The sequence below is a fragment of the Cetorhinus maximus genome, chromosome 28, assembly GCF_964194155.1.
Source record: "Cetorhinus maximus chromosome 28, sCetMax3.hap1.1, whole genome shotgun sequence".
NCBI lineage: Eukaryota > Metazoa > Chordata > Chondrichthyes > Lamniformes > Cetorhinidae > Cetorhinus > Cetorhinus maximus.
In genome coordinates, this window is record NC_135906.1 from 26,509,399 (window position 1) to 26,518,881 (window position 9,483).

At 44.1% G+C, this 9,483-nt stretch overlaps 1 non-coding gene across 1 annotated transcript; it reads right to left on the bottom strand.

The window, feature by feature from the left end:
* Positions 1-3,315: 3,315 nt before the first annotated feature.
* Positions 3,316-3,428, bottom strand: LOC144669214 (U5 spliceosomal RNA). The gene has a single exon (XR_013573634.1). It is a non-coding gene; the product is annotated as a U5 spliceosomal RNA (small nuclear RNA).
* Between the last annotated feature and the right edge of the window lie 6,055 nt (positions 3,429-9,483).

Below are 9,483 nucleotides of genomic sequence, written 5' to 3' on the forward strand. Positions count from 1 at the left end.
TTTTCTGGTTTTTAAGGTGTCAGGTGTGTTTAGATTTGTCATACCTAAGTAGGTTTATGTCCTGTGTACAATGTGGTGAGTTGTGCAAATGCAACTGACTTACAGCATGTTAATATCTGTTATGATACTGAACTTGGCGGCATAAAATAGTGCTGGCGAGAAAGACAGAAAATGCTGGAAAAACTCAGCAGGCCAGGCAGCATCTGTGAAGGGAGAAACAGTTGACAGTTCAGCATAACTTTTTTACCAGGGTCATGATTGATTGTGTAGGACCCCTCCCTAAAACTAAAAGTGGAAACCTGTACTTACTGACAATAATGGATGTGTCTACCAGGTTTCCTGAAGCAATACCTTTGAGAAATATTACAAGAAAGAAAATTGATGAAAAGTTAACTAAATTTTTTTTACAAGATATGGTTTACCTAACGAAATACAATCAAATAAAAGCAAAATACTGCAGGTATTATCGGAATTAAAGGTGCCGGCTTAATCACTGCTTGTGGTTTCCCTATCACCAGACATGTGTGACATGTTCCACAGAATTTGACTGCACCCCTATGCAATCCAGGCCAAAAAAAATGTATTTGTATCTTCGCCTGTGTATTTCTAATCCCTAAATGGCTCCCCATTGGAATTTCTTGAGCTGCCCTCAGAGCATCATTTCTCTATCCAAATGGTAATGCAATCTGATGCATCTTCCTCCAGCTTTCATTTGCTGAAGCATGATAAGGCCTCCATTTTCTCATTAAAATATTATCCTTTGGGATTTGGACATGCAAACACCAAGTTAAGGTCACGCTCAAGACCGACGGTAAGGGAGCCACCTTCCACCCTCCTTCCAGATTCGCTATCGGGGGAAGCCATGGCTACCTTGTCTACGCTGGGCAACCCAAACATTGTTGCTCATGCGGCAAGGCTGGTCATGTGGCAGCAAACTGCAGCGCCATCTTCTGCAAGAACTGCAAACAGGAAGGGCACCAGACAAAAGACTGCAAACAGGCTAAGTGCTGCAACCTGTGTGGCGAGGCTCACCTCTACAGGACCTGACCCAAACGCTGCCATACTTACGCACAGGCAGCCAAAGCCAATGAGGGGGAAGCAGAAGAAATGCTTCGCGCCACTCCAACCACCAAGGCCCCCAGGGAGAACAATGGGACAAAGGAGGACACAGAGAGAGACAAGGTGGAGGAAAAGATTGAGGCAACAGATAGCCAATCAACAGCACTACACCCTGAACCTCCCACTCCTCAGGAGAGCGAATCAATGGAGGAGGAGGCAGTAACGGAAAATCAGCAGGGGGAGTGGCAGCTGGTAAAGAGAGCCAAGAGGAAGAAGGGGCTAAGAAGGAACCAAGCCATTTCCCAGACAAGTGGCAAGAGGCGTCTCCCATCCGACACGGATGACAAGGGCAGTTGCTCTTCGGACGAAGGAGTGCCAGGGCGGCACCGACAGAAGAAGCGGCAAAGCTCTAGGGAGTTGGAGGACGACACACCCGAGCTCCAGAACATTGGAGACAATGAGGAGACCAGCGCATCCCAACTTTTCCCACAACCCGAAGAGGCCAGCGCACCCCAGCCCCAGGAATCTGGGAGCAGTGAGGTGCTCAGCGCACCCCAGCTCTGGGAAGCCGAGAGCAGCGCGAGGCTGTCAGAGATCTTCCTGCCCGGCACAGTGTAGGTCTGGTCAGGGTGGATCACCTCCCCAGAGGGAGAGAGGATTGGAGAAGCTTCTCCAACAAAGGACATTTCAAATCCCGCTCTCTGTACGAACCCCCAGATGCCACCTGAGCAGAACATTGCCAATGGGGAGGTTCAGGACAGTTTCCTCAGCCCATCCAAAGTGAGGCAATTTGTGCACACTATGGGTAAGAAGGAGCAGACCAAAGGTCTGGGACTCTCAGAGAACAGGCTTGGTAAGAGAATAAATGCTTTAAAATGGGTTTAAAGATTGTATCCATAAATGTGCGTAACATTAAATCTACTACGCGATGTGCTGCGACCTTGGACTACGTTGCCAAGGTCAAAGCTGACCTGTTGTTTCTGCAGGAGTGTGCGATATCACACCTCAGCTCCTACAGGCAATGGTCACCATGGTGGTCCCATGGGCCATCGATCTGGTCGGGCGGAAATGACTCTCGTTCCTCCGGCCTGGGTATTCTGCTGTGGGGAGGCAACTTCACCATCTCCGAGGTTAAGGAGGTGGTGGGCGGGCGCCTCCTCGTAGCAGACGTAATGTACAAGAATGCTCCACTCTGGTTAATTAACGTCTACACCCCGTCACAAGGGGCTGAGCGGCTGGAGGGTTTTCAGCAGCTCCCACTGCTGCTGGTGACCTCCAGGCCGGTCATTCTGGGCGGTGACTTCAACTGCATCATCGATGCGGCTGGACGATCCGGCAGGGACGACAGCACATTGGACGCTACGTCCAGATCCCTGATGGAAACAGTAAAGGATGCCAAGCTGCATCAGAAACCCTGCAGACGGAGCGCAGCGTAGATACAGCTGGTCTGGGCCAGACGGGTCCATCCGTTCTAGGATAGACTTCCTGTTTGTGTCCCAAGCGTTCGCAGTCAGATCCACCGACGTCAAGCCAGTGTTCTTCTCTGACCACTGCCTCCTACTGGCTGACTGCCACTTAGAGAAAGACCAGAGGGTGGGCAGGGGGGCATGGAAGCTAAACGTGCAACTGCTGACCCCAGAGAACATTGAGGAGCTCAAGAGGGATTACAAAGATTGGAGAACTGTGAAACCCCTCTTTGAGTCCCTGACACACTGGTGGGAAGTGATCAAGGGAAACATCAAGCGGTTTTTCATCCTCAAAGGCACCCAGAAAGCTAGAAAGGAACAGAGGGAAATGTCTCGACTCCAGAAAAACATGCAGAATCTGCTCCAGCTGCAGTCGATGGGGGTCAATGTCAAGGAGGAACTCCAAGAGGTGAAGAGCCAGCAAGCCTCGCTCTTTGCCTCGGAGGCCTCCAAGATCATCTTCCGTTCCAGAGTCCGCTCCGTGGAGCAGGATGAGACGTGCTCACGTTTCTTCTTCCAAAAGGTACACAGAGAGAGCTCTGTGATCAGCAGCCTGAAGGAAGAAGACGGCTCAGTAAAGTCATCGCAGTCCGACATTTTGAGGATCAGCAAATCCTTTTATGCCGGCACAATCCACAAGATGTGAGAAATGTGAAATAAAAACAAAACGCTAGAAAAACTCAAGAAGCCTGGCAGCATCTGCGATCATAAAGAAAGCAGAAATAACATATAAACTGCTTACAGCAGTTCGGAAACACACAAATCAATTCTGTTTTTTGATTATATGAGAACCCTACAAAAGCAGGGCAACAAAAAATTAATTTAAACTCCGAATGCTCCTCTCCACGGAAATCTTTAGTAAAAGGCGAAAGATTTATACGATCTGAAGAGAAACCAGAGCATACTGAACAATATTCAGCAGCTCTCCCAACCCAAGCGGCTACATCCTCTTTAACATTGTACTGAGTTCCCGGCACCAATAGCCAAAGAAGATGTACCCCTGCAGATCAATACCGCCTGAGGAAAAGTAACTATAACATTCAATCCCTGTGATAAATGCAGTCAAATCTGATGTTTTCTTGCTTTTTCTTTGCAAAGGGCTCTGTAGAATGTTATGGGTATGTAAATGAGTTCTGAGCTTTGTGTGGGCAGGTTTTACAGTGACGTGGACAACTCTTACTTCCTGCAAGTTTGTTTTGCACAATCATCGTCTTGTGTTTGGACATTTTCGGGTGAAAATTTTGGATCAGCACATTGAGCAAACAGTGTTTTAAGTTCATACAGCGAGTCATTTACACAGTGAGAGCAGATACACAGATCAGAGCAAAAATAAAAATACCTGGAAAAACTCAGCAGCATCTGCAGAGAGGAACACAGTTAATGTTTCGACTCTTCAACAGAGATCAGAGCTCTGCATTCAAAGCAGAAAAAACCAGGGGAATCACTGTCAAATCCACTATTTATTTCATTGTGTCTTGAAGTATTCATTCTGACATATTTATATTTACAGTTAACCATATAAACTATGCTTGACCTATCAGAATTTTAACTGCTGAGCTATACATATAATGGTCTTGAATTTCCGCCTTTACCAGGGCGCAAACAAATTTCCGGGCTAAACAATTGCGGAATTTTGCGTGAATTACGCGCATTAATACATTGCGACTAGTTGCCCTCAAGCATTTACGGTTTTTAATTATTCCTCCGCTCCATCATATCTCCATCCATGGAATTGGCCCCGCTGCCAACTCACCGCAGAGATTTAGTACGAGTTTCCTGTAATTTTCTTGCTCAAAGACGCTCTTAATGACCAGCGGGCCCTTACTGGCTTTTTAAAAATCCTGTTTTGGGGGCACGTTTTACAATCTGCATTGCATTTTCTGCTTCTTTTAATGCATTTTATAGTCTATACCACCTTAACAATTAAAAGCTTCCTAGATTGCAGAGACTAATACTCATGATGAGGCTGAATCAATGTTTTATACAGGTTTATCATGACTTCCTTGGTTTTGGAATCCGTGTCCCTATTTATAGACAGCAGGATTACTTTATTAACTGCAACCTACTCTGCTCACTCCAATGACTTTTGCACACGACTTCTGCTCCTGCACCCCTTTTAGAATTGAAAACTCTATAAAATATGAAATAAAAAAGCAAATTAATTGGTCATTTATCCCATTGCTATTTGATGGGATCTTGCTATGTGCAAAAGGCCGCCAGGTTCATGTGGAGAACAACAGTCACAGCACTGCATGGTATGTGAAGCATATTGGGATATTTCTGAAAGAGATGATAAGATGCTATATATATATTCCAGTCATTCTTTCATTAGTATCTACCATCCAGTTTGGAGAAGGCAAATTTAGACAAATTGGGCTTTCATTCACTGAAAAATTGGATTTGTAGGTTGGTTTTCAAAATCATCGGAATGGAAGACTTGAAATATTGGCATAGTTGCATCACACATCAGGCCAGGTCAATCGCTAATGGATATCTTTCCTCATCAAACTATGAAAGGACTGACAACCCCTGAGGTCACACATCACAGAAGAGTTAACTTCTGCTCGCTAAAGCAGATATTAGATTACATAATACAAGGCACCAATGTCTAGCTCTGATTTTGAGGCAATTAATTCAATCTTAAAGGGTTCTCAAGCTTTATGCCAACAGTTCAGAATGTAGTTAAAGGTATTTGATTGAATTATTGCCACCTGCCTCACACTTCCCATCTATCACATGGAGGCGATTATCTGACTTGGACGGTAACAATTTGAGCTGTTTCTCATCTTCCAGCTGTGGAGCAAATGGCCACATCTTTCCCGACCCTTCCTCAAGCAGATTGAGGATTGTCTGGATTTCCACAGAAGGTTGAAACCTGGGATTTCACCACTTGGGTGAGTTACCAGGCTGCGATTGGATGATGTTTGCAGTCAACCAAGAGGTGTGTCATCGATAGGTGGGGCTGTCATCAGTTCCGCGTGGTGTGTTCCAGTGGGGGGGTTACAGGATTTCATACAAATGCAGGGGGGTTATTTTTAGGTCCTATGTCAATGGGAGTGCTTCATTATCTGGCAGCCAGTAGTGTTTTTTTTGAGGAGGCTGTGTTCCCTAAGGACATCAGCAGGTTCAACGTATGCTCACACAGGAAGCCACTCCAGCTGTGTTGGTCTCAACATCCCAGAAATAATCCTCAGAACTTCCCGGAGGTGGATATCTACCACATTTGTGTGGCAGCTCCTGAGACAGATTGAGCAGCAGTGCTCTGCTATTGGATAGGCCAGGGCAAGTGAAGCAGTGTATAGTATGTTGGCTCTGCTGTCCCAGATGGTACCCAGCAGAGAGTCACTCTCATCTTGACCTTGGCTCTGGCGTTCTGCCATGAGAGATCCATTCCTGGTGGCATCACACTGACATCTGTCAGCTGAAGCTGTTGAATGGGTTGTTAACCTCGACATCGAAATGTAATTGCTTCCCTAGCCACACAAATAATAAAAAAAACTATTACATGTGCTGAGGCAAAAACAACTTTTGAATTGAGAAGACTACATGAAAGGTCAGGGCCCATAGTGCAAAAAAAACCAAGGTTGAAAATAGTCAAAGAGGAGAATCAAGAAATAGTAGTTCAGTGCTGCCAAGTTTGGGTTTAAAAATTCATAGATTCTAGAAGGAAGGAATGTATGAAGTTGAGGTGTTCCATAATTTTGAGGCTCTTGGAAAGAATGATTTAGAGCAGAAAACTTGGGTAAAATCAGCACTGTGAACATGTCTGGAGATAGAAAGAACTTGCATTGATATAGTGCCTTACTGTCTGCTTAGGATTTCACCAAATGTTTCAGGACCAACAAATACTTTAAGTACCATTACAAAGCAGACAATGGCACTCAGCAAAATCCTGCAAACAGCAGAGGAGATGAATGACCAGATATGCTGCCACAGTTGTTAAGGAAGGAATTTTGGTCAGGACACCAGCAGTGCTTCCTATTGGCCTCTAAATAGTGCCATGGAAGCATTTTTATATATCTGAACAATTGGAACAAATTCAAACAGACTAACGGGCCAATTATTGCATTGCCGTTTTGGGACCTTGCTGTGCCCAAATTAGCAGGTACCTTTGCCACCAAAACAACAGTGACTACACTTCAAAGGTAGGGATATCAATTGAACAGATCATCTGCAAGATAGGACCTCTGAGAAGGCACTGCTTCCTTAGTGCTACACCAAAGTGTCGGGTTAGATGATGTATTCAAGTCCTCCAGCCGCAGCGGCAAAGTGTCACCAAGAGCCCAACCAACTAAGCAAAGCTGACACTAGAAAACAGATAGGGCAGGCAGAGTGGCTCAGGGAAAGGAGCTTTACCTCAAATCAAGTTCAGAGACACAATGTCCAAAACAGCATCAATAAAACAAATTCAAGAAAGATCACAACCTAGAATTCGTGAAAGAAGGATTACTTAGCAGATGCTGAGTTTTTAATCATATATCCCATCCAGAATTGGAGAGAGGTGATGGAGCAGCCACCACAGTTTAACAGTAACAACCATTGACGCAATAATCCTACCACAAGGTGGTGTATGCAGGATAATTGAGAAGTAGAGATCTATCACATTGCTTAACCTGCAGTGCTTCTGATGATTGATTCCAGCCTATTCCGTGAAATATCTTTTCTTGGTTAAATGTACAATGGAGTGGGCGTATGCTCAGAACACTGTTGGGAGTTCAGACATATTTACTTTCAGTCTTAACCGACACAAAGTTCTGTCACCCTCCTTGCCTGGCAAATAATGAGAGTAGTCATTCTTAACCTTCTTTGACCTTAATTAAATGTAATCAACCAAGACTTGATGGCTTTAATAACAATCAATCCTTCTCTCATGGCAGCTGGATTTTTCTTTTTGTTGTAATAATTTGGATTAATGTTTTTAATCTTGTTTGGTCTCAAGTTTCCTTCCCCAATTTTGTGGAGGTCAGACAAGTAGATTAACTTTCTAATTAACGCTTTCAGACATGGTCTGTGAATTCAAACTTTATCATCTATTCTTCCAGTAGGCAAAAAGGAAGAAATAAATAGACTTGAAGCCTTTTTTATTCATTTGTAAAGTGTGACCGTGACTGGGGAAGCCATCCCTAATTGTCCTGGAGTAGTATCTTTCATGTCCTTAGCAATGTCCCAATGTACTTTGCAGCCAATTAATTACCTTTCAAGTGTAGTTACTGTTGTTTTGGAAGCAAAGATGCCTTCTAATTTGTCACAGCAAGGTCCCACAAACAGCAATGCAACAAATGGCCAGCTAACCTTTTTTTTATTTTATCATGGGATGTGGGCATCACTGGCTAGGCCAGCATTTAATGCCCCTCCCTAACTGCCCTTGTTCAGAAGGCTTTTAAGAGTCAACCACATTGCTGTAGGCCTGGAGTCACATGTAGGCCAGACCAAGTAAGGACAGCAGATTTCCTTCCTTAAAGGACATTGGTGAACCAGATGGGTTTTTCTGAAAATCGACAATGGTTTCATGATCATCATCATCAGACCTTTTTTTTTTAGAATCCTAGATTCCAGAATTCAAATTCTGATTCGAACCCTGGGCCTCTGGAACACTAGTCTGGTGACAATACCACTATGCCACCGCCTCATTGCTGTTAGTTGAGGGATTACCGCTGACCAGATCACCAGAATTCCACTGCTCTTCTTCCAATCATGCCATGGGATTTTTGATATCCAGCTGAATGGGCACAATTGAATCTTGATCTTATGAGGGACTGAAAATGCACTGGACTTCTCACATAGGACGACTGCTTATAGAAGAATTCAGTAGTAGCTCCCCCAATGGAAGAAACACTGCACCTTAGGTAAAAGCAAAATATTGCAGATGTTGGAGATCTGAAATAAAAACAGAAAGTGCTGGAAAAAGTCAGCAGGTCTGGCAGCATCTGTGAAGAGAGAAACAGAGCTAACGTTTCAAGTCCAATATGACTCTTCTTCAGAATTTGGAACTTCACTTTAGGTACTTGTTCATTCAGGGTAGAAGTTTCCAAATCTATTCCATGAAAATTATTGAATTTACTGATCAGTCAGCACAGTAGTTCGGTGTTTCAATTGACAACGATGGTCTGGAGAAGGCAGAGGGGGGAAAAAAATCAGCTAGGATCCCTAATCACTATTCAGTGACTAATTGTAAAGAGTGGATGTTGGATGAGTACATAATTAGACTGTGACTTGAATTAAGTGACTTTGAATTAAGAATAGATTGTGTGGAATTGCACAGAATATCTGCAGTGATGATGATGAATAGCTACACACATGAGCAGGGGGTGCAAAATCATGAGAGGCTAGCAAGAGTTAAAGCTCACCTGCGCTAATTAAAGCCAATTACGTGTCTCTTAAAGGGGAGGCGCTTTGTAGATGGAGCAGGTGCTAAAAGTTATTCTGACAGTGGTATTGACCTGGGGAACTCAATAATGACACAACATAGCAGAGAATGGACTCCAAGATTTTCCATGCTGCTGGAGGTGGAGAGGAGAGATGCTACCTATTTTCAAGGAACATGAGGCACTCTTGATAAACTGTGAATGCAGTGGGAGCGGATAGCTGTGGCAGTCGATGCCACTTACCAGACGGAGAGGTCACACACAAGTTTTGCTGCAGAGAATTCAGATGACAACTTTGATGGGCGGCCTTCAGAAGAAGACACCAGCCACAATACATCTCTCCTTTATGAGGCACATACTTGGCTTTAACTAGTGCAGGCTAGCTTTAACTCATGCTAGCCTCTCATGATTTTGTAATCCTTGCTCATGTGTGTAACTACTCATCATCATAGCAAATATTCTGTGCAATTCCCTACAATCTATTCTTCATTCAAATTCACTGAATTCAAATTACAGATCAGTCTAAATTATGTACTCATCCAACATCCAATCTTCACATTGAAAAGCTTGGTGCATTGGCAGGCTTGCCAAGT